The sequence below is a fragment of the Streptopelia decaocto genome (genome assembly GCF_964273445.1).
Source record: "Streptopelia decaocto genome assembly, chromosome: 9".
Lineage (NCBI taxonomy): Eukaryota > Metazoa > Chordata > Aves > Columbiformes > Columbidae > Streptopelia > Streptopelia decaocto.
Window position 1 is genome coordinate 15,930,317 of NC_138664.1, and position 14,468 is coordinate 15,944,784.

The following is a 14,468-nucleotide window of genomic DNA, read 5'->3' on the forward strand; positions in this document are numbered from 1 at the left end:
ATCATAGATCTGTGCAATGCAGTTAGAAAGTCTGTTGCAGAAGTGTAGTCCAGTTGAGTTTGGGAACACTGAAGGGAGTGAGTTCAGAAACAGCTGCAGGCCAGTGTTTCCACAGTTTCTTAGTTGCAGAGCCCGGGCCTTCTGTGTCTCTGCAACCATCAAGAAGGCAAAGTATCATCGTGAGCGTATTTAGTGGTGAATTTAGTAAAGTGAACTCAAAGGCAGCCTTTTAAAGGAAGAGAGATTGTTAAAAAAACATTCACGATTCCATGACATCAGTAACTTTGATGAAAGCTGCTGCTTCTGAGTTTGAATTAGGGAATTAGGTCTTGATTCATTTTTCAAGTAGCAAGCAAATGTCATATGTTTTGCTTTAGTTTTCTCTGTGGAAGTGAAATTAGATTTTTGCAGACACAAAAGCTAAAGATGACACGAGAATTTCAGGGTGCCTTCAACAGCAACAAAATTTCCTAGAGAAAGAACTGAAAATCCTGCTGATTTCCTAACTGAAGAAAGTCAGCTGCAGATTTCTGTTGGATGAATGCTCTGTCAGCCTGTGTGGTAATGGCTTCGAGACTGGACTAGCCCCCTACGTGCTGCACAGTCTATAGTGGGATGAATCAAGGGTGTGGTAGTTGATCTTTTCTGCTGTGAGGCAAGAGCTGTCTCTGAAGCTTCTTTGTTGACTTGTTAGTTCCTGTCTGGCTTCTTACTTTCCTTCATTATTTATGAAATAACAGGAGACTACTTGAAGTTCCCTCATTGCAAATAATTGCAAATAATGTGCAAACCCAAGCTTCTGCTTCATGAAGAAGCTGTCCATAGCCTGCCCAAGTATGTAAAGGTTTGCCTCGTTCAGTCGCCTCTGAGCCAGAATGCTCTGATGGTCAGTGATCTGGGAGATCCTGCACTTCTGCTCTGACATACTGATTTCCCAAGACAGAACCACCTCATTTCATTTCAAAAACAGCTGTTCAGGTGCTCGAAGCACCACAGAGCAAGGAAGAGTTCAGACCTCATTAGACAAAACTTTACATAATTTACAATGTTACCTGCTTCCTGAATGACAAGGCATATATTTCAGTATTTAGCACAAAGAGCTTGATTATGTAGCAAGTTTTGAAGGAAAAGAGTATTAAATTTAATATCTAAAAGCTGTGACTAGGTCAGCTTTCCTGTCTCCATACATTCCTTCTTCAAATGAACCTAAAAAGCCTTTGTTCCCCCAAAACATTTAAAAGGCTCTTTTAATACACTTTGTGGCAACGCTTTTACAGGATGATAAGTTTTAGCAACAGTATTATTAGAAATAGAACTCAGAAAATGCTTTAGTTTTATAGCATCAGACATTAGTTAGTTATTGAGGTGCAGTTCCAGAAAATTACAGAAACACCCAAGACAGGGGCATCCATGAGATTCTGTGGTATGCGGAGGTGGGTAGTTACATCAAACAAATGCCGTTTACCTGTTCAGAACCAGATTTTGCTAATTCACAGGTATTCAGGCTGTCCAAACTATTCAGAGAGCCAAACCCAGCTGTTTGATTGGAATTACACTAGTTTTTCAAAATTAATCTAAAGCCACAGTATCCAAATTCACTGTTGTTCTGCTACTATGTCCAATGTTGTTACTTGTGGTTATACACATCACACAAACTTTTGACCTTTAATGTTATAAAACAAGCTTAACAGGAACCTGTTGCAGAGGTTACCTTATCTATATATTTTTAAAATTATATATTTCAATTTTTAATTAATTTTAAATTAATTTGGGCTTATTATTATTTTATATATTTTAAACATATTCACTTTTTCCTGGAATAAAATTTTAGACTTCTATGCGGTCTGTGATAACTCCTTAACTGATACAAATACCCAAATCAATCCCACAGTTCAGGAAACACCCTTCAAAAGATAAATGATAACATATGCTGCACATTTAACTGTTCTGTAAAGAATACTGGAAAACACAAGCTAGAAATATCAAAACAACTTGGATTTTTTACACCATGTCATTGAGTACTGTTTTACCTTGTTCCTTGTAGCTTACCAAAGAACAGAGCTTCCTTTGTTATTTTGTGTGCTTCACATAAAAACAGTTAATTAACCACTGGATTAAGTTACAGACTTAATATCTGGTTTTTGAAGGAAACTTTTGCGTTTTGGTATCTAAAATGAGCTCTACAATACAGCTGAGCTCTCAGCTACACAGTTGTTCTTAAAACCCTGGAGGTCTGTTATCTACCGCTGCATGGAAAAATCCTGACATACACCCCAGACCCCCATCAGAAATCAGTCACCATAGGCACTACAGTTGGACAACACATTATGCTCCACTGGCTTATTATTCTGTGCTAATGAGAGGAAGGCAAAAGCAGGCATTACAGATCAGGGAAATAAAACCTCAGCACATTTGGTCGGCCTTTGAAGTTTCACTGCTTTTGTCTATTTAATCTGCTTAACCAAAGCTTCATTATAATCCAGTGCAAATACTTGAACAGAAACATGGACTGTCAGAAAATGGGTACTTTCCCCACTTATTTGATACAGATTCTGTACAATTTTCTCTCTGGATTGAAATCTATTTTGTTTCATGAGGAAAAATATAAGTACCTATACTGTCTCTTGTGAGTTTGAAAAAAATAAGCACTATCTAACCTCCTTGGAATGGATGAAGTGTTAAATGACTATGACAGCTCAGCTACAGTTTTCAGACCAACAGCCAGTGGGAGTATTAGGCTGGCAGACAAATAATTGCTGCCTGCAAGATTATGGCACTAAAAAACTGCATGTTTTCCATTCACCTCTAAGAAAAATGGAAAAAGCAAGATCCCAACTTGTTGATAGTACTGACGTTCAAACCACCAGCTTATTATAGCAAGTCCTGAATGTACTAATCAGAATGCAATTTTGAAAAAAAACCCCACATTTCAGAAGTTGAGTGGCGTATTTGTTCTCCTTTATGAAAGCTGACAACAGGTCTCTAAATTATGACAAAACCAAACCAAAACCACTGCTATTTCTTGGTCTTCAAGCTAGAAATCCATGTGCTGCCAAGAAACAGTATTGATTAATACTGGGCTTATATTATTCCACTTTTGTTAGTTCTCTGTAGCATTAAAAGAAGGTATCCTCTTCCAGAAACCATTCACAGACAAAAGAACTAGTTCTACAAAGACCAGCTGTTCTTTGACTATCACAAATGAACTACACTATTTGCTGAGAAACATGCATATCTTGGGCTGCAGACATCCAGCAACTGAAGGAAAAATTTTCTCTCACCACCACACACAGACAATTCCTGTTTGCTGCTAAGTTAACATTAAACTATATGTATTTCACTGCATATACAGGCAACCATTCAATGAACAAGTAGTGGGCCTGAATTTCAGGCTGTACTGAAGCAGATCCCGCAGCTCTGTTTCACTGCAGCTTCACTGGGCTCTGGACCAATGCACATCTGGTGAAAATCCAGAGTGGGAATCAACATAAGAGAGCAAAGCCACTGGAAACCTAGCACTACAAACTCTTACATGCTATTGTGCTACCCGAAGCTGTGAATTTCAGCTGTCATATATCTCTGCAGGACAGCAGCAACATTTAATGTCTGTGAATCATCATAATGATAAAACTACGCCTGAAGGAAGTGAATGAATTTTGGAGGTGAATGGGGGTGGTGATAAGAGTCATGGTGTTGTTGGAGCAGATGCAAAGGCCAGACTCAACCAGATCTCAAGCCAACGCAGTCAGCCCTCTCAACTGCCATGATCCCCAGAGAGAGATGCTCACACAACAGGGACACGTCTTTGCTGGATGGCTTGGCACACCTGACCTGGTCACAGGACGGGAGGGGGCTTTTGCCTTATCTTGCAATGAGAGAGCGCTGGCTGTAGGACAGCTCTGGCACCTGGAGCCCTCCCAAAGAGCAGCCGCTCCCCAGCTGCTGTGCTCCAGTGAGGCTTTGCCCGGCCCAGGCACAGGTGCTCAGCAGACAGGCGGACACGCAAACAGCAGCGCTCGGGGCACACAGTCCTGCACAGCGGCCAGACACAGCAGACAGGGCCTGGCACACAGATGCAATGGAGGAGCAGGCAGGGGACCAAATGAATGAGTGTCATGCATAATGCAGGGTTTGACAAAGCTGTTCAGGCTAAATCAAGCACAGAGTAATACAAAAAAGGTGTTGGCTAGGCAGCAGAGCTCACATCTGTGAAATAATACAAATTACTTTCACTGACATTTGTCAAGATATGGACTGATTATTGTCATTTATGGAAACATTCGGCTGTGACTCTGTTCATACCATCTTACCAACATTCATTGGTAATCCTCCTTTAGCTTGTAGTATGCCGCAAAAGGTGGTATCACCAGGGAAGTCAGATATCAACTGTGTTGCTCAATTATTTAATTAGAATGCTCTACAGAATTAAACTGGGACATTTATGCCGGATTTGAGTGAAGAGGTGCTTGTTTTGATAAGACAGTGAGAGAAAGAACTAATCTGGAGGTGGAATGAAATTCGTATTGTGAGCATGAGCATGGTGCGCACACAAGTCCATTCACCATGTAAACAGGTCCAGAGACCTTTGTAAATGCCATGAAGTTCATCACATTCAGCTGCTGTTACTTGACAGAGAAAAATAAGGACTCTGCCCAATAAAAAACTGGGAGAAAAAAAGAATCATTTTACCAGCAGAATCCCTGTTACCTGGAACTTAAAAACTGATAGTAGAAAGACTTCTATTTCATGCTGTCTTTAAATGTAACACGCCAATTACACCATCCATCACTCTCCTTCACCTTAAAGGATGAGTTTTTCCAAGTGCCCAACTAATCAACCTTCCAGGTGATCAGTTCTATCCAGGACAATTGTCCTCTCAGTAACAGTGTACTTGCTTGGACAAGAATATGCCAAACTATGAGACAAATGTTAATGGCCAATTTTGTAGCCATTCATGAACTAGTAAGAATTTACTGAAATGCTTTCGATTACTAAGAAATACAGAGCACAAACCCATAATGTTATTTTAAATTTGTGTTATGTCTCTAGGGAGACAGAGCCATGAACAATGTCCCCAATTATAGAACACAGTGACGGCCTGTGAATCCAAACTAAATTTCCAAACCCCTAGTTTGCATGAGTTATATAAAAAATACTTATTTGTACAACTGATAATAGTTTTAGCAATTATTAGAATATGAAGTACCAAACAATATTGAATAGAAAGAGGATCTTATACTGCTAGCTAATAAGTATAGCATCAAGAAGGGATATTTAAGAGTTGTAAGATTCTTTCAAATAAAAGATTATTTCCTTGAGACAATTCTTATTCTCATCCCATTGTATTTTTCATTTGGTTCAATTTGAACCCGTGCTCTTGTAGCCACCTTGTCAAGGAACCATTTGCTCTGTGGTTGAGACTAACACACAACAAACAGGATGGCAGTTTCATTAAGCAATGTTGTTATTTCAAACTGAGGTCAGAAAGCTCTCCTGCTGCTGATGTGGAAAGCAGTGAGCTGCAGAGACAGCTGTAATGAGCTTTCATGCCTTCATTATGCTTTGTGTTGCTGGCCCACTGGTGAGGCACACAGCAAACATCCCCTAAAACAAGAACAGCAATTTTCTCTCTTTATTCATAACTTAGAAACAGAGTTTGCAAAGGGAAGTAACAAGCTGTCTTTTCAAAGTTATCACAATTCTGCTGCATCTCTTAGAGATACACAGCTCTTCCCTAGAGGCTTATAGATGTGAAAAACAGCTACAGCCTCTACACCACAGACCTGGCTTGTTCTGACATGGCTGGATATACCCAACTCAGGCACAAAGTCCATGGACGCACGTTAGTAAAACATGCTGGATAAGCTCAGACATGCTACCGAGAAGCTGGCACGGCTGCTCGGGCACAGCTCCGCATTAATGTAACTATACAGCTAATGCAACTAAAATGAAGCAACAAAACAACCATTTAGAGAACACAGTAGGACAGCCTGGCTCAGTGCTCACCTGCAGAGAACATACCTTACATAGTTTTGAAATGGAGAATTTTTTTTTGCATGGATTGCAGAAAGAAACTCATTGAGCAGGTTACTCACCACACCCACCACATTTTAAGGTAGCAAAAACCATTCCTGCAACAGCTCAGCCCCATCCCTTCCTGTACCAAATTTCAGGGATGACATTTTCTAATAAACGTTAACAATAATGTATACACTCCATTTGTTACCTACTCCAGCTCTGTTATTAACTTGCTAAATCCTCCTCTTGCCTTTAGCCCCTCTGTTCTAGATGTCAGGGAGATGAGGAACACAAATATCTCAGCATCCTTTCTGAGATCTGTCTTTAATTTTTTTCCCCAAAAACCACTCCAGCCTGCATACACTCTATATAGACAATTTTATTCCAAGTTCTTAATGAACGGCAGGGTTGTAACAAACACAAACCAAGATGCTAGGATGAGAAGTGTTGAGCAACTTTATCTATGGGTAGAGGAGTCATCCCTGCCTTCAAGTAACCATTCTCATGAGGCCCAAATATAGCAGAGAAGATGAGCAGGGAGAGATAGCAAGCAGCCTTGAACACGATGCTAGCCTGCTAATTACTAGTTTGTTCTGTAAGATAATTTGTTACTAATACTTATTTGAAGATATAAGATGACCCCGGTGTATCTATCTCTGACAAGGCTCAGGAATGATTTTTGTACTGTAACAATTACCTGCCTGTCTAATATAAAAACTGTTTGCTAGATACAGTTTTAAAGGAAGCCAGGCCGCTCGCAGATTATGTGCATGTGGGGTATTTCTATTAAACTACTCTTAACTATGAGCCTTTAATACAGGGTATTCTGATCTGAAATAGAAAAAGGCTGTTACCATGAAACCCCACGTGATTCAACACCCTCAACAGAAGCTCTTCCTTTGTGAAATACATCAATACTTATGAAATCATAATCAACATAATAGGTTACTTCCCTCATTATAAAATGAAGGCTATGAATAGTTCTAACTGAAAACTACCCGCGTGCTTAATTGTCCTGGTTATTTGTGGTTTAGAAACTTGTGTCAATAGATGTTAATTATACATGCAAACAAAGACTAACCTGCACTCAGTGATGCTGATGCAAAAATCCCCTTGAATCAGACTAAAATATTACTTCTATCTGAGAGAGACCTGGGTCATTCAAGTCCACATTATGGAGAGTAATGACTGTTAGAGTAGAAAGGATAAAAAATGTCCTATTTGGAAAAGAGTTTAAAAACATAAGCACTTCTTTGATGTAAGAGGTTACAAGTTACTAGTTCAGAGGTAAGTTCCATAAAACTCCTGATAAGCTAGTTAAACATGCTGATTTTTCGCACACGACGCAATAGTATGCTTTGAGACCTTATTATCATTTTTCTTTAAGAAATAGGGAAAACCACAAGTGGAAAACATTTTAGGAGAATGACTACATGTTGTGTTACTTATCTACAAGAGTTTGTTCTAAATGCACAGTCCTAATTAGTACTACTTGAGGTGCAAAGCGCACTGAAAAAGCAGGCTTGCAGAATTTATTATACCAACATTTTAAAAATGTGGTGAAATAAAGCCACAATTTAAGGCATACTGCTAGGCATGTTAATAAAAGACACTTTAAAATTACTACAAAGAAAAGGTTTTATTTTCACAATATAATACAATATATGCGTATCTCTCAGAGGTCTCTAAAGACTGGAGATGAGGAATAAACATATATTTTGAGAAAAGGTAACAAAATATTTACTTATCTCTTTCTGTAAATATGCACTCTTTTTGCAAGTCTGTATGTAAAATACCAGTTAGTCAATCTGTCCCTTAAGAAATTTACATTAGTTCACAGTATATTCTGTTTTCCTGAAAACAAGTTTCTCCAGGTAGAATTCTGTTATAGATAGTTCGAGCTTTTGAAAATGTGCAACATGCTGTGGCTAATTTTACACTCAGGAAAGCAATTATTTTCCAGGCATTAGCTAATATGTAAGCTTTAAGAGAATATGCCACAATCAGCTGCATTTTATACCCTGCTGCTTTCTGTCATTTTCAAAAAAGAAAGAATTTCCAACAAATTTAACTCCTGGCTTGCAGGGTTTGCACAAAGTTATTCCTTATAATCTTTTAGAAATCATTATGAAAGCATTGGAATTCAAGATCTAAATTATTTTCTGGAGATGCTAAATATGTATATTTAAAATATGTATTATGTATTTCTGAGAGCTTCCAACATACATTGGGAACTTTCTGAAAACCTGAGTACTTCAGGACTGAAATAATTACAAAGGGCAAGGGCAATGGGAGATTTCAAATGAATTTATAAATTGAAACCATTTTCAGAAAATTTGGTCAATCTCCTTCTCAGTCCTCACCCATCTAAAACCCTCAAAGCTGTGAGTGGATGGAATTAATAGGCGCCATAGAACCAGAAACCAGTATCTCCAGCGATGGTCCTGGACTTTTTTTTCCATGGGTGTGCAACATATTGTACTTTTCTAAAGAGAGAGAATACATCCAGCTTCAGCAGATCACAGTACATTTGGGGAAATACAACGCAGGAAATACCCTGCCTGCACTGGTATACAGTCTCATCTACAGTTGTCAAATGTTATATATAACTCATTAACATATTTGGCTTTAAAAGGTCAGCTGAAGTCTACTATTTGAATTAAAACAATAGTGGGGAAAAATTATGATGAAGGTTTCAGTTTACTGGACTTAATCCATTATCAAAAGTGGGGAAGAACAATTTTAGAGCCTGAATTATGGGAGTTGAAGGAGACTTGAACAGGCCAGATGCTGTGTTCATGGCTGTCTCTGGCTCGACCAGGGAATCCAAGGATATGCTCTCCTAGAGCTACTGTTCCTCTGGGATGTCCCTCCTCATGTCCCCAGTTGCACTACAGCAGAAGGGGCAGGAATGACAGAAGAGTGGATGGTAGCATCATTCTTTGGAGTTGTCATTTGAAGAACTAGCGGGTAAGAAGGGCCAAAACTGAGCTTCCATGGCTCCTCAATCATCTGAAAGATTGGTACGTAAATACTCAAGGATGTTGGTGAGGGAGTTCTCCTAGGCACTTCTCATCTCAGAGCCCAATATAGTTTATGGCAGAAACGCGTGACTTCAAATGACAAAAGTGGCACTGTTGATACAAATGCAATGGGGCTGCTGACAAATGTTTGTTATAAGTCTTCACTGGGAAACCCCCTTTACTGGCAACCCTCACTGAAGTAAGGAAAACCACCACAAATTATGCCCTTTTCATTTGTAAGATTTCCACGATACCTGAGCTACCATCAGACCTTGATAAACTCACTTGGAAACAAATGCACACAAAAAGAGGCTTGCTTATCAGAAGGCTTGTTGCCAAAATTAACTCCAGAAAATACTACTGCCTAATTTTGAAAACTGAAAACAACCCCAAACCAAAGCAAAGTTCCAACCTACAAAACACACAAAAAAGGCAGAACTCCATCCCCATTTACTGCAGAGGTGGCTCTAAACTAGCATTCAAAATACGGAAATATATAAGACATATTTTCAGCGAATTTCTCTTTGCCAGCATTTCTACATCCTATTACAGTCATACCCAAGCAATTTTCTAATTTTGAAGTGGTTTGAGACACCTATTTTGGACTTGGAAACTCATTTTCTCTTCTTGCAAGTCATACTTCAGGTTTCAGGTCTTTCAAAATAAATGAGAAATCTAGGAAGCAGTCTAATCAGAATACTGCCATTTCAACGGAATTCTCTTTCTCCAATCAATCGTAGGTCACTACAGAGCTTTTCAGTACAAATTTCAATTATGCACATCGATGCTAAAAAAGGTAGCAATGCAGAAGATGATCAGGAATGAAAAGAAAAATAATTTAAAATCATATCCTACCTGCTTGTCACTGGAAGTGTTTCAGACTTTGGAAAGATGAATTACATCTAGAATAAATAAATTGCATTTAACACTGAGCTTCTGTCCCATCTTTCTGTTTATTGTTCAGACTTCTCATTCATCTTACTGTTAGGACTTCCAGTCTCTCTGAAGTTCATGAGAATTCCCAAGGAGACGGGTTTCCACCACTTTAAGAAGAGAATCTCATATGATAAGCATGTGAGCAGCTTCTTTGTTCAAACCAATCTCATGACTCCCTTTGAAGGTAATCCTTTAGAAGTCTCATGACCCATCTCCCTGCCCAGAGGGTATTTTCATCTCATGGTGGAACAAGGCACAACAAATCTACTTTGATAGTGCCCAAATCTCCAATTTGTTAAACCTCCTTTCCTCTCTTCAAACAGTGGATGTACTTGCTGTAAAAATGCCGGCACTGCAGAAAGGCTAAAGCAGGAGCTGAAACTTTTAATTTGAAGTATCCCCTCCCTTCTGCTAAAATATCAATGCTATTTGCATAATTGAGACAATTGGACATAATAGTCCTTTCAGGGGTCCTCATTAGATGTACAGCTCTACATTCTTTGAAAAGCAGAAAAAAGGAGGTCATACAGCATTAATTATATCTAATCCTTTTTAGAACAATTTGAAGTTGGGCAAAAAGCTGTACTAAAACAGTTGAAGTTGTAAATAAGCCGTTCATTTTGTAACTTTACATATCACATGCATTTTCATACCCTGTTGCTTTTGTCAATTTAATTAATGCCTTTGCTGCAAAGGGCTGCTTTTGCATCTTCTCATACTTTAAAACTAACAACAGCAAAGGGCACAGTGTGTTGCAGGTAGTTCTTTCTTCTGCTCTTTCTAATATCTACCTTGCTGTGCTGGGTGCCAACATAATGCAATAAATAAGGATGACATCTAGAATCACATCTAAGGATCACACTATCTAGAGCTAAAGGCAGCCCAACTCCTGCTAGACTCTAATCCTGTTTCATTGGTCCTGTATCTGAATCACCAATGTACTGAACACATACCCATTTGTGACTGGCAAATAAATATTTTACAGACATAGTTTCCACTTATGTCCTGCCCTAAATGCCAAAGCATGCAGCTGAAAGAGCTTTGGTTTAGAACCAGACCCAGATCTTCCTAATGAGACAAAGTTCCTGCTGGCTTCATGAGAAACAGTTATGGGATATGGAAGAATTAGACATGCCTCTGGAAAACTACAATGCAAAAAAATTTTGCATTTCAGTTCTGTTAGAGGGAATGGTAGACTTTCAAGAAAGCAAGACACTAGTAAGAGAACACAAAGTCAAAGAAAGTAAGCAACTAAGTTCATTGTGGCGCACAGTGCTCCATTAGTAACAGAAACACAGAGCATTCCTTCATTTAGGGCATTTTTTAGTGAACTTTGGATGAAGGCTTCAAGTAAATTTAAGGAGAGACTTTCTATCAATGTATTCAACAGACACTGAAACATGGCGTGGGACGGGTATACTCCACAATTGTATGAATTTCTTTTTCTGTGCTTTCAAAATAATGATGCTAGTTCTGACCTCTGAAATCACATCAAGCATAAGTTCTGGCTGTTACTGAAGCTGTCTGATATCCTGTTCGAGCAAAGGGATTGTCTCAAAGCCACTACCCACCATTCTTGAATGCTGAGCATAGAAATGGAGGACATACAATAAAGTCAACAGATGTTTATTTTTCCAGTGAAAGCCAGATTTCATACATAACGGCCTTTATGTTTGTCTCTTCTGTCTGGAATGTGGTGTACTCTGTGAGCTAAGGAAAGCTGACCTCCTGCACAAACTGCAACAAATATTATCAAAGATAAGATTATCAAGATAAGGCAGAAAATCTACACCAAAAAGGTGATCTGGGCACCTAACTCCCTTCTGAAAATGCAACTGAGACAAGCAGCGTGGTATGTTTCTTTGGCTAGATTCGCCATAGCAACAGAAGTTAAAAAAAGTCAATTCCTTTTTGCCCATGAAGGAGTTTTCCTTGGCCAGCCATTATGTGAGAATGCAGGTTGTATCTACAGTACCTGCATTTGGAACACAGGACACATTTTAAGAATCAATACTGGAAACATCACACTTGTGAGCTGTGTTCTTCCATTTGTTAGCTCAAGCTGCAACGACAGAAATGTACACCTGAGAAAGTAGTGTCTTTTTAAAAATCAAACGCAAGTTTTGCTGACCCTTCCCCTAACAGAACTTGGAGAGGCATGCAAGCCCTACCAGTGTATCCCTCCCATAACTGCTCTGGCACCTCAGTTTAATAATGAGACTGATGAAAGATAACCAAGCCATGTCTGCTACCAAAAAGGACAAATATTGTAGCTGTTACAGTGTTTAGTTTAAGGTGAATGAGACCAAAGCCCCGCTTCTACAAGCAATAAGAGCATTTTCCTCACTTGCTATTGCAAATAAAGAACAAGTTTTGAATATTTTGAAAAAGACAAATTTCCCACTGGGTGTTTTAAGGAAAGCCAAATCTTTTCAGGATGCCTACACTCCAATGAGAATTTTCTAAACAGTAGTTCGAATAACTCAAGGTATAATTCTATACATATTAAAATATAACAATAATATATATAATAATTATATAATATAATAGGAATTAACTAGCATGTTTCAAGGGTGGGGTGGGGCAGGGAGCAGCAATGAAAAGCAAAGGGACTCAGACACAGTGTGTGTAAAATAAACCTTAACCAAGCTGGCTAAAAACCTAATAAATGTGCGCTTCTGTTGTCAAGGGCAAACAGCATTCTGTCTGCTGTGCTTACCATCTGAAATGCCTATGATAAAATTCTGCATGGTAAGAGGAAGAAATCACTAGCATTTAATTCCAAATATATGATTCTGTCAAGTTCAGCCAAAGTGCTCATTCAAAGTTCAAAGGAATAACACACATGAGTGAAAAAAATTACATTCTCAGAGAAAATGCCACTACACAAAAGACAGGTTTCATGGATGCCTGCACTCATACTATGAGAAGGCTCACAGCACTTGGAGTTTGTTTTGTGACATGGCTTAATATAAATGCACTGTGAAGGAAAGGGATAAAGATATGCATCTCTGCTGCCCTCACTGTGACTGTCTCAAAAAAAAACATACCCTTCCTTTTGGATGGTACTCAGTACCCACATGCTTGCAGGGAGTAAGCAGGAAAGACTGATGAATTTGGTTTTGTCCATTTAAACAATGCCTTCAAATACAATATAGAGGCATTAGTCCATGCCAAAAAAAACTTTATTCACATCCCTCACTGTGAACACATGCCCTTATTACCCCCACCACCAAAATAAAAATGCTTGCTTCACTGATAGCAAACAACTTCTCCTCAAAATTAAAAAGTTGTTATGGTTTACTTACCACTGCTGCAAATCTAATGCCTGGGTAATGAGTTATATTTATGTATGGATAATTGAAAGCTTAGTAAATGTGACTGTTTTTCCAAGTGATAAGTTTCAGCTGGCACGTCTGATAGCTCACTCACTGAATACAGCTAATAGCATTTTCTTTACAAGAAGATAAAATACACTCTTCCCTGATCTGATGCATTTGCTGGTCTCTCTCAATTGTGTCTATACCAATGGCATCAAAACAAAGACAGACAACATGTAATTTCCTTTCAGATACTTAATGTTCTTGAAACTATTCCTCTAATACAAGCAAATTAATTCACATAGTACAAAGGAAATATTTTTCCCCTCATTTTCTTCTTCTGTGCTGTTTATGTAGCGTTCCCTGAGATCTAACAAGCCATGTCATGTAGGGAGTAGTGCATTTATGGATAGCAAATGTAGGAGCTAAACTTCAAAATAACAAAACCCAGTGTAAAAAGATACAATGTTTTAGATTTTTTCTGCAAAACTATATACAAAATTGTATGAGTATGAACTGAGCTAGACTACATGGAAAACACCTAAGAAACATATTGTAATCTTCCTCGTAGTCATTATCAGACCCATCCAAATTTGAAATGTCCCAGTAAACTATAAATGCAAAAATCATAAATGAGTGAAAAATAATTACATTGTAACATAATTAAGGAAACGTTGAAGAAGGAAGGGGTGAGAGAACCACAAAAAACCAGTACCAAAATCCCCTTGGGATTTGAGTTTCAACATTTGAGAGGAACCAAATGCTACTTACAAGCCAGGCCTGTTATCATAACCGAGACAAACCGCAGCTCAAGGAATCCCATATTTTTTCATGGCTGAATTAAATCTTGAACCAATGACTAGAATTTCACAGAATGCAACACTACCGAACTACTGAAACTTGTGATGAGCATTAATAAAAATGTCACAGATTTGGATGTCAGAATATATGAGAAATGACACGATAGCAATCTGCCTGTGTGGAAAAATAAGTGAGCTGAGACTCAGTCAGGAATGGACAAAATGAAAGGCTGGATTGCTCATGACAAGTTGGTTCACGTGAAAAAGGAGTACGGTTTATTTAGTCATAACCATCCTAATAAGACTGTTTTGCAGCAACAAAATTCATGACCACTCACTGCAATGCTTTGATTGGCCACAAAGAACTCATA

General features: G+C 38.6%; 1 protein-coding gene across 1 annotated transcript in view; it reads right to left on the minus strand.

The window, feature by feature from the left end:
- TRPM1 (transient receptor potential cation channel subfamily M member 1) overlaps positions 1–14,468 on the minus strand; it is a 90,135-nt gene that overhangs the window by 39,415 nt on the left and 36,252 nt on the right. The gene's annotated exons all lie outside the window — the stretch shown is intronic.